General features: G+C 39.3%; 1 long non-coding RNA gene across 1 annotated transcript in view; it reads right to left on the reverse strand.

The window, feature by feature from the left end:
* Positions 1-19,628, reverse strand: part of LOC149917501 (uncharacterized) — a 116,615-nt gene that overhangs the window by 93,862 nt on the left and 3,125 nt on the right. The window lies entirely within an intron of this gene.

Here is a 19,628-nt window from a genome sequence, read left to right on the forward strand (position 1 = left end):
CTACCCTCTCCTCTTTGCTAGGTAATATTTCTCCTGACGGCACATAAACACAGACCTCAGATTAAAGTCTTTCTGGTCAGGGACAAGATAAAATATTTGTAGCCTGTGCAGGCCCAACATTATTCTTTCCTCCTTTTTTCTTCTAAAGTGAATGGCATGAGATGCTATTCCCTTCTCTTCTTCTCTGCTGGCACGCAACAACAGTCACAATAATAGTGGGCAGATCTTTATTCACACGCTTTGCTTCCACCTCTTCATATTGGTTGGAAAATTGTTCCTTTTGTTTCTTGGTTAACTAGATCTACAACCACCAGCTTTATTTGACTACTGCTGTTCAGCTTAGAGCTAAAGAAGGAGAGGAAAAGACAGAAAACTTCTGCGTGAGAGCAGCAGTTATTTATACAAAGAATCATTCAGTCATTATATAAGCATCTATTGCTGAGAAAGCCTACCTGTGTAGATTACGTACTCTACAGACCTTGTATAATACACCTATGGATCCCAGTAGTAACATATATACATAATGGAAGCAAATGTATTGTGTGAAATACTTCTAAGTTATCCCTTTACTCCGACCACAGTATATTCTGGAAAACAAACTCTATTGCCACCTGCTCACATATTCATACCTATTTCACCGTTGGGACTTATCTGTTGTAATCAGACAAAGCGTAGTCAAACAAACGTGGACTTAACGTCAGAGAGGTGAGGCACAAGAATCTGGGAGCCTACAGAACAGGATCCTCCCTCTATGTATCCGTCTCAAAGCAGAAAGGCGTGGGTTTTTCTAGGCAGATGGCTGATGTATTGGTCTGCAGAGCTAAAACATTTCCCAGTGTGCAAATATTTGCAGTGGACCAGAACAAAAGAAAAGCCACCATACCTTTATGTACCATGGAGACGAGAGACTGTGGGACACCTCAGCACTTACACAGCAAAAGAAATGTGATCCTGCAAAATAAAGCCAATATACTTTGGATTGTTTCATGTATTATATGTGTTCTTGCCAAAGGCTGACACAGAGAAATTTCCAAACGCTGAGGTGTCCTTCACACATTCGACCAAGTCATTGCTGTGCTTCCATTTCTTTTTTCCCTTGCTTTCTACAGTGCCACAGTATGAGTGAAAAGGAGACAAAATCTCCATGGAAATTCATAAGTCCACTAACACCAATGAGACATAGAGGAATATTTTTTCTTCCACTACAAAAATCTCAGAATTAACAATTTAAATATTCATACCTTTTCCTTGCTGTTCAGGCTGCTCATGATATTCATCACTTACCATCTCAGATTCTTCTGTTCAAACACTCATATCAAGAACTACATTTCCAAATTTCCATGTAATTCCAATTCCAACTATTCTTAAATAGCTTTTCATCAAATCAACTCTTGTCTATACATGACCAGCAGGAAAGAGAGAAGATGTCATACATAACAATTTTTTCAAGAATATAATGCTCAAGACAGCTTTCCTCCATGTTTGTTTTTATGTGCTTAGACTTGATTTTGCTTCAGGAAACAGCCTAAAAATACTTTTAAAAGATCAGTCATATCTTCTGATACTTTTCCATGCATATTGAGGGTCACTCATTACTGTTTTGTATGCCCTGTCTGCCAGAGCTGTGATTTTCACACAGTTCTAAAACATTTCTACAAGCAAATCATGGAACTGATATCCACCACTTCACTTGGAATACAATTCCACATACAGTATACCTCATCATTATCAAATATTCTCACCATACAAGCTCCTGAGGAGTAACCTTAACCTAATTGGAATAACCATTCCCTTATGGCCTAAGTGACTTTAGTTCTCATTAATTTGTATACTCTTGTCCTTAATGAGAAGTGACAAAAATGCCTAGATCACATGAATAACCTCTCACAGGCTTCAATGACTTCACAGAATCAGCCCAGCAGTTTCACTAGATCTGGAAACCTGATCTTTACTTTGTTGGAAGAATGCCCTTTCTTATTTACTAACTAAACAAATTAATACATAGAAAACCACATTCCAATGAAAACATATTTCAGGTTGTTCTGCTTTCTTCATCTAAAGACATTGGATATGGAAGAATTCCTTTAAAAAGAAGGAAAGCATTAGAGGCTGTTTTGTTGTTTCTTATTTTGAAGAGTCAAGAAACAACACTGTTGATGTCTAGTGAAGATTCTGAATAAGTATTTTTCATGATATATTTCCAGAATGCTACAAAGCAAATAAGCACCCCAGGTACTTATGTGGTATCCACTACATTAACACTAGCATAACTCTCACGGATTCCTCAAGGCTGCCTTTCCTGCCCAAATGTGTTGACTGTACAGGTGGTGTGCTGAACTTGTACCACTCCAAGTATAGCTACAGGGCATCTCTGAAGGACAAAGGACTAGACAGCTTAAACATTAGGCATGACTGTTACCCACAGACTAGTATGCCTGAAGGTTCCCTATGATAAGTGAGTAGCATTCAAGAGACTGACGGAACTTTTAGTTATTTACCCTGAAAAGAGTCCCAAGAGCCAAGGATGTTTAGTTATCCATGCTTTTGTACATAAGGAACTAAAACATAGGCAGGTTAAGATCACACAAAAGGCATGTAGGAGGGCAAAGAACTGAAGGTGCATTTATCGAGTTGATAAGAATGAAAATAAGCCCAAAGTAATTCGCACAGCTTCTTTCTCACTGTGGTCATTTGAACTCTTGTAAAAAGGGGAAAAAGACACTGTGCTAAGGTAAACAAGACAGGAACCTCAATTTTATAACAAATGCCTTAAAGCATAAAGCACTTCCTTCTTACTGAAGCAAACCAAAGGATACGTGTCCTTCTGTTGGAGAAAGAATGACTCACCAAGAAAGCTAAAGAAAATTCTCCCCATGCTATATAATTTCATGACATGCTCTGCTGAGCCATAAACAAACCTAGAAGTAACAATGTCCTTGAGAAAGAGTAAATTCCAGAAATATTTGTAGTAAACAGATAGTTCCACAGTGCTAGAGATCTTAAAGTAGATGTCATTTCTCCAGGTAAAGCTATAATTAAAGAAGACACGTGTGGTTCCAAGGCTGACAATATTAAACACTGCCAGTGCCAGTAAATTATCTGACACTACAGTAATGTAGATTCAATGTGTTTGTGACTATATGCTGCTAAATCACTGAAATGTTCAAACTACACTGTAAAGACAGAGGCAAGTTTCCAAAAAAGACATCAGGTTGATAACCTAATTTTAAAGCAGTGAAGTTGAAAAACAAGTAAAATCTTCCATAAGAATAATTTAAAGCAGTAAAGAAAAAAAATTAATCTTTGCATATATAAAAACTCTGAATGCATTGGCTAATCACAACAATAAAACATAAAACTAAAAACATATTACTCCAAGGGTATTTCATATGTAGAAGTACTGATTGCTTTGCATGCTGTTACACGGGGAAAAAAATGATTGTTGCTCTTTAAGACTCCTGCTTAATATTATCAGCAGAAACTATTTGGACATCATGCGCTTCCAAAAATAGCCCTTCTCCTCACCTTAATGTGTCTCTTATAAAAGTTAGTTTCTTTATAACATATTACCAATAACACTTCAGATTCTTCCGCATGCCACAATTAATTTTGAATACTAATACCATTTTCATTGATGTATGTTCTTGTTGGGTGAGATGGACAAGTGAGGGACTTACAAACCAACAAAAAGGGATGAAGGAGCTCACCCCAAGGGTATGCATGCAGAGAATGGGTGCTGATATGGCACCGTTATGGGTCTGGTCCTTGTGGTGGAGGACCTGAATCACAAATTCAGTGGTTAGCAGGGTAGGTTAACCTAGGTCTCCAGAGGGTCCCTCCCAGCTACATATATTCTGCAACTTTCAGATGCAACTGTTGCCTCCAATGCAGCTGGTTATTATACATAACAAATTTATATATCAAATGGTCTCTGTAATCCTTTCATTTTAAATAAATGACATTTTCCATTCAGTGTTTTGTGATGAAATGGCTCAAATCTGCTGTGGGAGTACAGTGAGCTGACAGTCCTATCAGACAAGAGCAAAACTTTGTCTGAAGGATGGGGAACAGAACAGATGCAAACAGAGAATCCCAGATCCAAGCTTTGGGGCTGCTGCCAAGGGATCAGAAGTGCAGCAAATGATGCAGTTTTGAGACTCTTTTACTTCACTCTGGAAAGTGCCTCTGACATCAAAATGTTCCCCAAGCATCATTCTGGGTAAAGACAGCCCTGAAAATGGGAAACTGCATGAAATCTTATTCTCTCTGGCTGATCTAGGCAGTCATATTAAAAACACATGCTGGACAAAGGCTTCCCTCCATGAGAACTGTGCTGATCTTCTGTCCACTAGAAAAAAATGAATATGTCCACAACAGCAGCAGTTAGACTGATGAACACATTTCCCCTTTTTTAGAATTATACAACTCACACTGTATATACTAGTATAAGTAAAATATATCTATCCTAGTAAATGATATTGGCTCTGCTTAGATGAATGCTAGTTGGCCTTGTCCAAATTCAAGAAAAGGCTTAAGTTTAAAGCCATAGTATTCACTACAGCTCACAGCTGGCTACAGGACTAAAGAGACAGTACTATATCACAGAATAATTAAGGTTGTAAAAGACCTCTAAAATTATCTAGTCCAACTGTGGACACATCAACCCCTATCACACACATGAAGCTAAATTCTGTTTGGAGAACAGTGTTTGACTCAGAGAAGGGCTTTGGTCTTCAGTGTGCAGCTAGTTACCATCCAAGTCATGAGGATTTCTTACAAGTTTTCTTCTGCTAGATTAATACTATTACTCTAAAGTCAGAAAATTACTTGCATATAGCGTCTGAATTAGGACAAATGCATTGATGTGCACATATTTTTCTGAAGGTGGGTGTACATGAGCATAGAAGGACCAGGCAAGCAATGTGCCTCAGGGAATTACCTGCACATCAAATATTTTTAGGCACTTCTCAATTCAATTTAGGCACATACTTGTAATGTTTTCTCTTCCGCAGTGGGTGGTAGTATACTGAATTACTGATTTTACTGCCCATAAAATTTAAAGCATAAAACTGTGCTTGCACATTCACTGAGCACATTCTACATATGTTTCTGCAGTTAAATTGTGGGAGTAGTTATAATCTCTACTGATAAAAAACCTGATATAGAAAGGCCACATCCTCCTGATAAATGTTACTTTTAATTACTTCTTTATACATCTTTCAGCAGAACAAAATTTATCTTCAATTTTACATGTACTTACCAAGATGATTACAAAAAAAATTCAAACTCATCTCCTGCATAAGTTAGGCTTTATGGAACCAGAATAAAAAAGAAGATAGGGATTAGCTCATTAAATAGAAAAGGTCAGCTTACAAAGTTGAAGTCATAACTAGGTGAGAGTAGATGCTGAATTAGAGTAGAGATTTCTTTTAGATACAAAATGCCGTAGATAAGAGGTAACTAAAGAATCTTTGACAACTGTTCAAAGCTTTTACTGGAAAGTACAAATCATCTTAGTCTTCTGTTCAAAGGGCTGAATATCCTCACCCTAGTTTTAGTGATTCCTCTAGATTTAAAGAATCTGTTCTAAGTCCAAGACATCTGGGATGACATTAAGACAATCTGGACACTGGTCTGGCTAGTGAGATCTCTTCACGTACATGTTAAAAGAGCTTAACTAAACCCAGTATAAAAGCCCACACTGTAGATTAAATATATCAAGTAGGCAAATATATTTTTCAGCGAATGACAAGAAAGTAGGCCTAACCAGGAGACAGCAATCAAATGCATCAAATATATCTGCTAATGTTGTATTGCCTCAGCAGAAAAGATGGCAATAACTGCTTCCCTTAATAAGCAATAAGCTGACAGTTGCACCATGAGGAGATTCAGGCAACCACGTGAACTCCTACAGTATTTCACATTGCCACATTGCTCTGCGACACAAATTACAATACTACGTAAAATCAAAGGGAACAGCCAAGCTACACAAGCTAAATTTGAAAAAAAAAAGGGGTCTCTTTCTACAGATGTTTTTTTTTTTTCCTTTTGTCTTGACAAAACCACATTTATCACACAAGCCTAAAATTCAACTTTCCATTTCAGCCCATTCTTTGGATAACACAGCAAGAGAGACTAGAGACATGCAAGATAAATTATTTCGTAACCCATATCATTAAGCTGTTATTTTAGTTAATTTACTGCAAAGTATTGGATATTAACACAAATAAGTGGTGCGTTTCTTCTTTCATTTTAATAAAGAGCACTCATATCTCAACCCTCTTGGTCACTGTAGCCTTGTCTGACCGCTTAAACTTTGCATCCTTACATAATTAGTGAGGAAAAATAAGAAGACAGTAATGTCAGAGGTAAGATTGAATTTGAGAGACTGTATAGGAACAATGAAGAAGCTACAATGCAGATTTGCTAGGGAGGAGCTTGGAAGTTTGGCCTCATTAACACAGTCAGGGTTTGCTCCCTCCCACATCACCAGACAATGCAACTTCCTCATACAGGCTGGGTATGCCTGACCTTCTCAGGACCAAGACAAAAAAGAACTATGGCCACAGCCAAATAAAGGCCTCTTGCATTAATTTAACTAGTAAATGAAGCTTAGACGGGCAGTTCGTACTGTCCAGGGGTGCAAATTATGAAGTACTTTCCCAGCTGTTATCTTTTCAATAGTAAACCTAGTATTATTTCATCACTGGGACAAATATTTTTTATTGATAATAAACTAAAGGAATTTTCACAATCATAAAAAAAAAAAAAAGCCATAGAAAATAATATATTCAATCTCATATATTAAATGGAATAGCAAAAACATGGGCATGTATCATTGAGGGTAAACTTCTGATCCCTGTAAACAGTTTCAATTGTTGCTGAACATTTGTTTGTCACTCTCTGGCAATTATGTTACTGATTCTATTTATCTTTGTTTACCTTCAGAGCCTTCTTTTTGAAGCATCAGTCAGAACACAAGCAAGCCAAACCCCTTCACAATGCAGTTATTCACTGCAGACTGCACTGAGCAATTGCTCAAGGTTACTCATGTCAAGTCTGGCTGCAGCTGCTTCTGTGAGGCTTGCAGGAAATAACAGCATCCTTTCCTGCACTGCAGGAAGTTCACACCATATGTGTGCATGGATCACCATCCCGACCATGTTTCTTCCTCCAGCATACTCCAGTATGGAAGAAACAGAAAGAGCTGTCAGCAATCATCACAACTTCATCAATGATCCTATGCACAGCAGGGTTCTGCTCATCCTCCCTTTGTCTCAGGGAACCCACACAGATAGGCAAATCCAGCCTCCTCCCTCTGCAGAAGCAGAGACACGGGATGCACTGACAATTGCTCTCTCTTTCCAGGCCAGTTTACACAAAGCAGTCTGTGCAGGAGGGACTGCCCCTTGATTATTTTTCACACACAGTAACTCCACTGAGTGCCCAGCAGGGCCTCACCTTCATCACTGAACTTGACACGACCAGATGAGGGACCAAAGCCCTCCTTAATCGTTGCAATGCAAGAGAGCCTGCAAACAATACAATAAGAGCAACCAAGCATTCAGCAGCCATTCTCTGCCATTTTATCTGACAAGATGTGATGATTCTTGTGTTCCCTTCGAACCTATAATATTATGTGGTGGAAGGGAAACACATCATATTAATCTCAAACAAACAGAAAAGTAAAAAATAGCTAGGGTCAGAACAACACCTTTTCCCCGCACAGGCATGTTTAAGGTCTTTGCTGACCAGGCTCTTTCTTGAAAAACCTCCCCACATTTCCCCCTAAGTATCAGCTCAGCACAACCTGCTCTCACCTTTCTGGGCCCCTCAGCAGCAGGGCAGGTAGTGAGGCACCCCTCAGCCAGAACAGCAGCCATCTTCTTGGACTCCTGGCCATGTCATGAACCTTGCACAATGAATGGCCATAGGAGGCTTTGCCACCCGCTGAGGATAACACATGCTTTGTTAGCATGCAGATTCATTCTATTCAGTAGCCCACTTCTCTGGCACAGCTTATCTGTTTGGAGTAGATTTACCCGTGGGTGAGCAGGTATTCACTCTTCTTTGTCACTTTTTTTCAGGGTAGCATCACTGATGGCACTGTTTCTTGTTAGCACTCAAAGTTGGCTGTTGACAGCAGTGAAAAGACTCCCAGTTGAACAGTGCTAACATCACTATGCACAAAGCAATCAACAAAGCTGGCGATGCTTTCCAAGTTTGCTACAGCCAGCAGAGAAGTTAACAGATATCAAATGTTTGAAATGGCCATGAAGAAAGTTTGTTTCCCATTCCTGAGCATTAACTGAAGGAGGCCTACTGTACCACGCTTCAGCAGGACCCCTTGACCTTTCTGCTCAGTCTTCACATGGATAATTACACTCAGATTGATATTAAAAAAAAAATAAAAAGCAGATCCAACAGACAGATGCAGTAATTTGAAACTCTAAGAGTAGGTGTTAATGATACACGTGGATTTGCATTGGTTAGAAACAGGAAAGGGAACAGGAATAGGCGTTAACAAGATTTTGGACAGTCCTGAAATTTAGAGTAAGTTATTTAAATCTAAGCCTATAAATAACTGCTTAATACAAAAGGAAGTTCTCTGAAACTTAAATTAGTAGCTGCTTGAGAAACAGAAGCCTTCACCGATATATATAGAAAGGCTATACATTAGCCCTGAAACTGTACTTGAGAACAATGAGACAATAAGAAATAGGGAGGCACTCATTCACATTCTAAGACAAAATCACTTCTTTGGTAGAAGTGTTTTGAAAGGGGTTTGCACAACAGGAGTTCTGAACAGATTTGCTATCAATTTAACAAAACACACCGCAAATAGAACAAAATTTGCAGCAGACATTTTATTTGACCTAGGTCATCTCCTGATTAGATATATATATAGACTGGAAGAAGACTGGTCATTAAACCAAGCTGAAACACAAGCCAAGCTACAGCTTAAACTGAGAAACTCTATCCAATTAACTTTTCAAGACAGCTAAAATGAGGAATTAAGAGGAAGGTGGTTCCAGGACACTTCTGCATCACATCCTGTATCAGGATGCATAAATACATAGATGCTCCATCGCTTGCATAAATTAACATCCACATTCCGTGCCACAAGAAGAGCTTTTCAAAGGTTGTTGGCATCTTCACTCTCCAGAAAAATTAAAAACAGTAAGGAATTAAAATATGTGAGGTAAGTAATAAGAAGTTTGCCTTGCCACATCATCTTAAAACTAAGACTTGTAATCATACATATACTGTCACACCCTCACGTAATTCAGGGTGTGGGATAAAATCTCACCCTTGGCTGGTGACTCGGCTCTGTTACAGAAATTGGCCTGGAACCAGGACAGAACTGAGCACTTACACATGACCCACAGGCATACCTCTGCTGGCTTAACCTTAACACCACATCTAGCAGAAGTAAAACTCTTTGTGTAGCCTGAAGGGGTACCCAGCAATATAACAAAGCTCATCCAAGAATAAAGAGTATGTTCTCCAGTGACTCAGCAGAAGTGATGGATAGGCATGAAAGCACCTGGCTATGAAATTAACAGACATCTGTAATTAAGAATCTGATGCACTTCACCTGTCAAAAAGACAGTATCAACTCTGCTATCTCCCACCATAACCTCAATGTTAAACAGGCTGATTTTATTTCTTCAGGGATTAAAATATATCCTGGTGTCATATTGTGTAAGCTAAGATTTCTAATTCCAAGAGTGAAGCTTTACCAAACATTTATGTGTCTGTGCTGTGACCTGGTGATACCCCAACATGCACTAAAGTGTGCACATACAACACCACTCTGCTCCGGCAGCCCCAGCACGGGTAACACAATCCTGTGTACACACAGTAATATTAAGACTCAGCTGCAGAACTGGTTTGTGGATCCAAGTACTAAGTCCAAAATTTCTCAGGGATCCCTGATGTTTTGTCCTCGAGTTCCAGTTGGAACGAATCAGAAGTTCAAAAAATACAAATCTTTTGCTCTCATATCATCAAAAACTTTACTGCACTTGGAGGAGCACTAAAACTCAATTTTACTCTAGGCAAAGTTCTGCTGTCCTATTTTCTACCAAGAGCAGAAGGCTCCTATGAAGAAGTACTTCTACCATTTCATCTGTTGTGCCATGATTTTGCCCACCACCTTCTTATGATTTATTTCATCTAGCTGATCTCCCACCAGACTACCTATCTAATTAAATCCTTTGTAAAGCACTGACTTTGTGAATGATTCATTCTCTTCGCTTAAAACATTCATCATGCTTCCAGATCTAAACAGATCTCCAGGACTTAGAGACAGCACGGGCAATGCCCTGCAACACAATTTCATGTGGGGAAGGGAAACCCAAATAATTTTCTAGACAATTTTCATTTCTTCTGTGTGAGAAATTTTGAACAGACTCTATTCCCAAAAAGTTTTTTTGAAAAACTTTTGATAAGCAAAAATCCTATCTTTTGATCTGTACCTCAAATATCAGGCTCAAATAAATCAACATTTTCCAAAACTTTCTATTTATATCACTGTAAAGCCTTTGTGTTTCAGAGTTGCAGCTCTACTGCAAATTAACCTGTAGGGAAACTTCATTAAGATTTTTTTATACTGGTAGTTCTAAAGGCATTTGTTGACAGCAAACAATTCTCTGGATTGTCAGTTTGTCCATTCCAAAGGGTTGAGTAAGTCATAGCTTTGCAAAAGTTTGAATGAAATGAAAAAATGAATGAATGGCAGTGCCCTAAATCTGATTCCACTGTTATTTGGAGATATGCATGGTGCAGAAGCTCTGAACAGGCTGTTGGCAGAGAGGGAGCACCTTCACTAAAACAAAGAATTAGTGCTATTATTAGAGCCCCCAGATGCACACTGAGTTTTCAGCATTGGTGCCTACAGCTAATGAGGAAAGCAGCATTGCTAGGTCTTTCATAAGAGATTTTGACATTGACTTAGCATGAACTAGAGAATAATGCAATCTTAAAATGTGGAGAAAGATACAACAAAACTAAAATAGGTGGAGCTTTTATTTGCATTTAGTGTTATACGCAATTCAAATCTTGTTAGTAAAACTGCAGCCACATTCTTTGGATAACTCAGCTGCAAGCTACTGTTTAACTAGCACAATAAACCCAGCATTAACTTATAGTCGTCTAAGATTTTCTACCTGAGAACTGCATGAGGATGGTTGTCCAATATGTTCAGAATGCAATACCATCCTTCGTAAATACACACAAATAGAAAATAATATCATCCTTCATGAACAGAAATGAACCTGTCATTCATCTCTCATAATACTTAAATCTCATTACTACTACCAGCCACAGCTGCTCTCTCTAGCCTTCCCTAATAAAACTAAAAGCAGGAAGTGTATTTTGATTATTAACTAAACAAAGCCACTCCCAAATTGCTATGGTGCTACAGAGCAGAGAGCCAACACCCAGAGCTCTGCTGTGCCAGATTCCTGCTCACAAGCCCTGCAAGTCATTGTAGGCAAGATTCACAAGGTAGAAGTCAGTGAAACAAAGAAAACTGGAGAAGCATTTTCATGTGCTTGACTAGGTGGGTTTACAGAATTTAGTTCCTGCCATGACGCATCTTCCATGTCAAAATGTTCCACCAAGGAAAGTTTCTATAGAAACCAGTTGTAAGGGAAGGAGAATTATTTTATTAGACCTGCTGATGCTCTCAGGAAAAGCAGGGGTTGTTCAGTTTCAGACTGACTCAGCGCTGGCTGCCCTGTACATTTTTAGGCTCAGAGATCCCTAACAGACCATCACAGTAGGATTCCGTTATAAAAAGGAACTGATATGTGGTCAATAACAAAGTTTGGGTTTAACATCATAACTTTTAGAAATTACATTAAGATAGATGGAAGAGAGTTGCATAGAGAAGCTGGAATTTAAGTATATTCCAAGGCACATAGTTATTTGGAAAAGATTTATTAAATCAAGCCATTTTTTCTTATTTTCCAGAATAAAAGGAACTAAAAAGCCTGTGAGTAGCTAGGCCTTCACTTTGTTAAGTGTATGCATATGTGGGAATTGGTCCTGTTGAATTATCTGAGCACCCCACAATATCTGTAACACAAAACATTTTCACTGCACAGGCACTAGCACATGCACATACACTCTCAGAAATTCTTACAGACTGCAAGAAAACAGTTAAAAGGTATAGCTGCTTGCATTATGAGATTTAAGTTCCTAATTGCTGGTTTTCTTTCAAAATCAACTGGCTTGCTTCAGAGATACAGTTGGGAAATTCCTATTATTACAGTGCATTAGCACCTAAGTTTCATGGGCAGAACAGTGATAATCATCAGGAGGACAGTATCCTAGTTCAAGACGTAGCTTCCTGCAGTTCACTAGGCGCTTAGGCTTTTCAGATGATTCTACTTTAATACTAGTAATAAGAAAGTTATTTATTTACTTCCGGTGCTCGGCCACCACAGTAAGAGCAGAAAGTGGGACTGCTCCCTGCACAGATGCTGATACATTGCACACATCAACCAGGAAGTTCACAGGGAAGTACAGGTGCTACAACCCTATTGGTTGATAGAAAGAAGAAACATGAGTGGAATGAACTGCTGTTTAACAAAACAACAGTGAAGGCATTTAGCTGCATGCACAGTCTTAATAGACTGTCATCTTCTATATGAGGAGAGAAGAGAAAGGTTTTACAGAACATGCCAGAGGCTGTGACTCCTAGCCATAGGCACAGCCTCTCATGTACACAGGGATGACATTTGCAACACCCGAGCGTTCACATCAAGCTCATCTAAAGCTGCAAGTTATTTTGGGCTCCTGTGTGACATCTTTGTGTCTATTTTAAAACAGAACATGTAAGGAGCTAGAACAGGTGGCAGAGCCTACCAACTGTATGCAGGTTATTTGATAATCACAGAAGAAAAGTGAAAGCTATATCTGTCCTATAAGATTCTAATGAAAATATCTAATATTCACCATTTTTGGCTTACGGATGAGAGAACTGATGAACACAGACACACCAGCAGGCTGAGAGCAAACAAGAATAGCCCATTACAGGCCTCCGTGCCTATGGTCTGTTGGCAGAAGCATGTAGTACCCATGTTGTGTATTACTGAAAAGCGTAACCTCTACTCTCTGCTTCTCTCTGGGACAACTGACATCGTGTCCTTGAGTCAGCCATTCAATGCCTTCAGTTTGTTTGGAGTTTTTGCTTTTTAGTAAGGTATTTGGCACTGAAAACTCTCAAGCAGTGAAGGGAGCAGCAGTCTGCATTAAATGAGTATCTTGTATCCCAGCACTGCTAGCTAATCCACCAAACCAACACCACACTAAGCAAAGACCAATCAACCACTGCCAGGTATATTCCCCGTGCTGCTGATTTCCACACCCTCACCATGGCAGGAAGCAGAGCACAGGTTATTTCCACTGGTGCCACTGTGGAGCACAGCAGGAGGCCGGTACCAGCCAGCCCCTGCTTGTTTGCTCTGAAGCTCCAGCAGCTGCACAGCGTGCAGCAGGAGAGCAGGAACTGAAGTCCCAGCCTGCTGCTGTTCAGAAAGGGCTCTTGCATTCAACTGTAATTCAGGTAGGATAGCTACACGCTTTTCACCAGAAAACAAGAATGGCACCAGATTTCATCTTTTCTATTCAGTTAAAAGCACAAGTGGACCAAATCAGGCCATCTATAATACGCACAATTTTACATACACATAGCTCCTTGTGAGTCTTTAAATGCTCTGCTTTCAGATCATTTTCCCTTCTCCATCTTTTCCACTCAATTTCATTGGTGGCGTGACCACCTGAGACTTGATCCTGTCTCTTACGGAATCTCTCAATGGTGCAGCTGGATACAGGAAAGAGGTGGATGGAGAAGACCACGTTGCTTAAGCTCACTTCTATTTTAGCCACTTTCGGTTGAAGGTATGAACGCATTTGAACAGAAGATAGAGCCTCATGAGACCAGCTGGAATGGGGCCAGCAGGAGTGTGGCAACACCCATTCTCCTATCAGTTCCCTGTGACTGATACTGCTTGTTTAGTGTCACCACCTGAGGGAGTGTGCTTGCCATTTCCAGGCAAAAACTTTTAAACAAGACTTTAAGTACACGTATCCTTAAGTCATTCTAATTGGCTTAATTAGCCAGCTAAATATTCTGATAGGGATCATATAACAACATTTCTTTAATATATGACCCACACAGTAGTGAAACATGAGCATCTCTTGTGTAAAATTGAATAAGTAGTCATTACTGTTCCAGCAATAGCATCCTATCTGTGACTGCACAATCATAAAATCACATAATTTTTTTATTTGAAAGGCATCTCTGGGAATCACATACTCCAATTCCATCTGATCAGGTGGAGCAGCTCAGGCCATATCTGGTTGAGTTTCTGACTGACCCTCCAGCCCAAGGTTAGAGACTCCACAACCTCTGTGATTACCTGTTCCATTGTCTAACCATCTTAATAGTAAAATTAACAAACAAACAAAGATTTCTCTTGCATTTGTATTGAAGTTCCTAAATTTCAATTGGGCCCATTTCCTCTTAATCTCTCACTTGACAGACCCAGATTCTTCTCTATCTTCTCTATCTTTACTTCTACCCATCAATATTGATTAATAAGAGACCTCTGAGCCTCCTCTTCTACAGGTTGAAAAGTTCCAGCTAATTCACCACATTTAAAGCCATTTTCTATATTTCCTACAGTATGTCCATATCTCTGCTGCAGCATGGAGCATGACAGAGCTCTAGATGTGGCCTCATCTTCCTCAACATGCTGGCAATGTTCTGCCTAACACGGCTGTTGGCAGCCCTTCCTGCAAGGGCCTGATGCTGTCCAACTTTTGCCCACCAGGACCTCCAAATCATTTTTGGCAAAGCTGCTCTCCAGCTGGTTAAAATCCCCAGGTGCAGGGCATTGCAGTGCTCTATGTCGAACTTAATGAAGTTCCCATCAGCCCACAGGTTTCTCCAGCCTGTGAATGTTCCTCTGCAGGGTAGCACAACCATCTGGTCTATCAGTCACTCCTCCCAGCTTTGTATCACCTGCAGACTTGTTAAGGATTCATTTTTTCCATCCATTAATGAAGATGTTAAATTACATTGGGTACTGACCTCTAGGGTACACCATTAGCAACAGACCTAAAGGTGGACTTCGTGATGATCACAGCCCTTTAGGACAGGCAGTTCAGCCAGGTTCTGGTCCACATCACTCTCTTCTCAGTCCTTGTTTTATCACTTTTATTGTGGGGGTGTTATTGCAGAAACATCCTACATCTCTCACCCAAGTTAACTGCATTTTGATGTTTTTGACTGAGGGAATGGCTCAAACTTCCCTCACAATGGATGATCTTTGAGAAACCACCATCACTGATCCTGCTTTTATGCCAGCATATTGCACGAATTCTCCTTCCTTAGCAAGAAACACATAATACTAATACTGGTAAAGTGTGCTAGGAGATTACTGGCAATAAAGAGCTACTCTGCAAAGGAACAGAGAGTAAGACTCTTTTTCCTGTGATCCACTAAGTGGCATTTAGGCATGAAGAGTAGTGAAAATCCAGGGGAAAAAAAAGACATTCATACAATCAGATAATTCAAAAAAAGGGGAAGAATTCTGTCATTGGTGTTGTCAGAATTTGTAGCTCTACAAGGATTTCTAAGGATTTTTTTCTTAAGACCATTTTAAAGTGTGTGTCCTGAATGTTCCTGCTGTATTGGCAAATATGAGATTTTAGAAAACAGCACAGATATATAGCTAATTTTTAGTATGTATTTAGGTGAGGAAAAAAAAAAAAAAAAAAAAAGAAGCTTGAAGCATTGTACAACAGAATGACTTTTCTCAATGGGAAGCCAAACCAGTGGTCTATGACATGTCATTAAGATACTGTATAAATAAAGTATATTATGTCAATATTTGACAACAAGAATTGTAGCAAGAAGCCTTCAGAAGCAGTAGGAACTGCCTAGTAGCATGAGCCAGATGGAACCGACTGCTGTGTAATTGCAAGGTTCACGTTATAAACTGTTAAACTGTTGAAAGTCAGAAGCATGTTGAAGATCCTCTTTCCAACCCCCTCCCTCTGTACGATCACTGAATAATGATAAGATCCAAATTCATTGAGCCAGCTCTTGGAAATCTGACAGCAAAGATGTCCTCCCACTTCTCTGGATAACCTGTGCCACTGCTACACAATCCTTCTCATGAAAATGATCTTCCTGATGTCCACTATGAATCTCCCAAGCTACAGCTCATACACTGTTTTATCATCCACTGCTACCTGCTGAACCTCTAAGGAGTCCCTTAGACTCTAAGCAATCCAAGTGATTGATAGCACTTTACATTCTGTGTTGGATGCACAAGCCAGGGCAATGTCAAAAGTTTGGCAGAAGACAGAGGCTGCTGTGGATCACATCATGCCAGCCAGTATTGCCAACACCACTACAGCCTGCAGAGCTTGAAGAAAACAAGCAGCAGCACCAACAACAGAGAAGAACTGTGCTCCATTGCATAGAGAATGCTTATTAGGATATTAGCTTGAACACAAAAGTAATATTTAATCACGTGAGATTAGCATGCAAGTAGTAGTGAGGCTGAAAATTGTGTCCTTATGTCAGCAGTATCGCTACTGGCACAAAGCACCGTGGGGCAGACAAATTTACAAATCAGTGTGGATATACATTAAAATAAAAAAAGTAAATGAGGAGGGAAAGCTTCATTTAAGAATAGAGAGATTCCTCTCCATTACAACTTGGAGACCAATTCTGGGAGTCAGAGCCAGCATCCCGTGTTTCTTATTGCACCTGACCACCTGTCAGGCACTTATAGAAATGCAGAGCACATACTGGTACAGGGTTGCATCCGTTGCAAGAAAGACTTATTTTTTTTCAATTGATTTATAGATGGGTTTGGCATCTGAAATGTTCCAACGAAAAAAAAACAGAAATTTTTATCAGTGCACAGAGCACTGGTACTTACTAGAAGTCAAAAAAACTCCTCATCTTTGAAGTAAACCACTAGGAAAACTGAATACTCTATGTCTGGGCTACAAATAACCAAACATAAATTCAAAATAAGAACACTGAATACAAGGCAGCAAACACCAATCACAGTAAGGGGGCAGCTCCAGCTGCTTTCCTTATAACAGAGCTTATCCGTCAATGGGCAGGGGAGGCAGGTTTTAAAAACAATTTAGATTAGCAGAAAAACATTAATTAAAACCCTCCATGTGATACCAGGTGCAGAATTAAGCTGTTCAATACCCCAAAGTCCCCCCTCCATCCACATGCATTACAGAACAGTAAAAGTAGAAAACCGTAGGCTTACAGATTCAAGCAATTCTGAAAAACCGAAAATCAGTTATTCAAACTGAAAACATTGGCTTTAACCCCAAGTACAGAATTTATTTTTTGTTTTAAACACAGCTAATTATTTAAACTAACTAAAATGCATTTACTTATAACCAAGTACAAGAATTCAGGCATGAAGCCTTTTCAGTTATAATTAACTAGCCTAGCTAAGACAACTAGATAAGCAGTCCTTTCCATAGGCTGAGGTACCTCCTCATGACAATCCGTTCTAGCAAAGAACCCTTCCTCATCCTTCACTGAATATCTCGTTTCAGAGTCAAATCTAAGAGTTTCTCTTACTAAATACAAGGTGAACAATTAAGTTCCATGTATACTGAAAGTCTTGAGCCTGTCTGGTCACAGATCTTGATAGCTTCCTTACTGTTGTGAGAAAGGGCACTGAACAATACCAGAGCAGGTGTATTTGCTATGGCTGTTCAAACCACTTACAGATTTTAACACATCATTCAGCAATGCCTTCCAGATATTCCAGGATTTCACAGCTCAAAACAGAGTAAAAATGTAAGAACTGGTTACATGATAAATCCTCGTGTTTATCCAAGGTTATGTTGAAGATGGCTTATTCCAGACTGATTTATACCAAGTGATGCTGACTTGTATTATAAACTTGCATACACAAATGAGAAAGAATGTCATCAAAATCCTTGCAGAATGATATTTTGTTTTTAAAGCAGTGATCAAAAGACCAGGCACTTATAAGAACACAATATTTTAAATCCTAATAATTTCTTCTGCTATCCAATTTTGTAAGTACTACTAATAAACAGTAAGTACTCCAAGTCAATAGAGAAATTCATTCAGAGGTGTTAGAGCTTTTAAAATGTAGGGTTAAAGGTTTTCCAGAAAAACTATAAGGCAAATTTCATTCAAGCAGTTTTCAAGTGAAATATGTGTGTAAATATATATATATATATATATGCTATTCAGTTAATGTGGTGAAATGTGTGTATATATACATATACACACACACTATTCAGTCAACATGGTTAAAGCAGTGGCAAAAGAGGTTTGACCAGTTCTCAAATTAATGTATTCTACTTTCAGTCACTGTGTCTAACAGTGTGCCACTGCTCTGGCAGCACTGGAAGCTCACTGACTCCCAGATACACCATTCTCTGGCTTCAACTTGGAGTATTTCTAGATTGTTACTGTCATTTCATTCTCTGCTTAAATTCCTCCTGCGTAAAGCATTTGCTTTTATTCTGAGCGATAGATATAACTTGAAAGCATGTATTTTTAATGAAATTAGGAAAAGCAGCTGAACCAAATTCCCTGTGCTTCTGTGTGAGGTCTAAAGCTTATTACAGAAGAAAAAAAATCAGCTACATAAAATGACATTAAAAGGGCTATAATACCAGTGCCGAGCGTGATTATTTCTGTGTAACATGATGAGCAAGGCAACCTAAAGAACAAAGGAATGAAAACCAAAGGAAAAATCCATTTACTAGCTTTATAAAGATGTTAAACATCAGCAGTATTGGGGTCTACATAGCAAAAGAGGAAAACCTTCTGGGCCTTCTATTCCTGCTTTGTTTCAAGTTCTCCTAGAACACTTAGGGTAGGATTTGATTACCAACACACATCAAGCAGCCTGGTGCAGCCTCAGTCCCAGGCAGGGAGCTGTGGAGAAGGCTGAGGACCCCTCTCTCTTCATTAACCCAGCACAAGGCTGGTTTAGAGATCTGTTTAACCAACTCCTTTGAGACCACCAGGCTTGAGATGACAGTACAGACCTTGTGAAAACTGTGTTTCAATGACTGAACTTCCAGTAGGCAGCTACTCTTAAAAATCAGGATAAAGCTATGCAAAAGTGGGCAAAAGTGCATCTTCTGAAAACAGAAGAAAGCAAGGGTACAAAATAAGTAGAAATTCACTTAAGGCTGAAGTCAAGGTGTGTATATGCATTCAGTCTTGAGAATGCAGTTTTAGGCAACATTCATTTTTACTCCAAGTGTGTGAGTAGAAGCCTACCTGCTCATTAGCTTACTTAACCAGGGAATAACAACAACTTCCATTACAGGCTTAAAACTGCCAGATGGTACCAGGTGCAGCCTGAGATGGCAATCACTAACAGTACACTAAGTTCTGATTGTCTAAGACCAAGATTTCAGACACGAGTACCCAATCTTTGACTCATATATGTGCACTGAGATTAAGGATGTAACCAGACTGTCCAAAGCGAGTACTCACACATCCACATGTGGATCCCATAAACTTATTTTAATGAGTGTTTTAGAGGAAACTGCATGGATGCGCTTTGAATACA

This window comes from Phasianus colchicus, chromosome 6 (genome assembly GCF_987193195.1).
Source record: "Phasianus colchicus chromosome 6, bPhaCol1.hap1.1, whole genome shotgun sequence".
Classification (NCBI taxonomy): Eukaryota; Metazoa; Chordata; class Aves; order Galliformes; family Phasianidae; genus Phasianus; species Phasianus colchicus.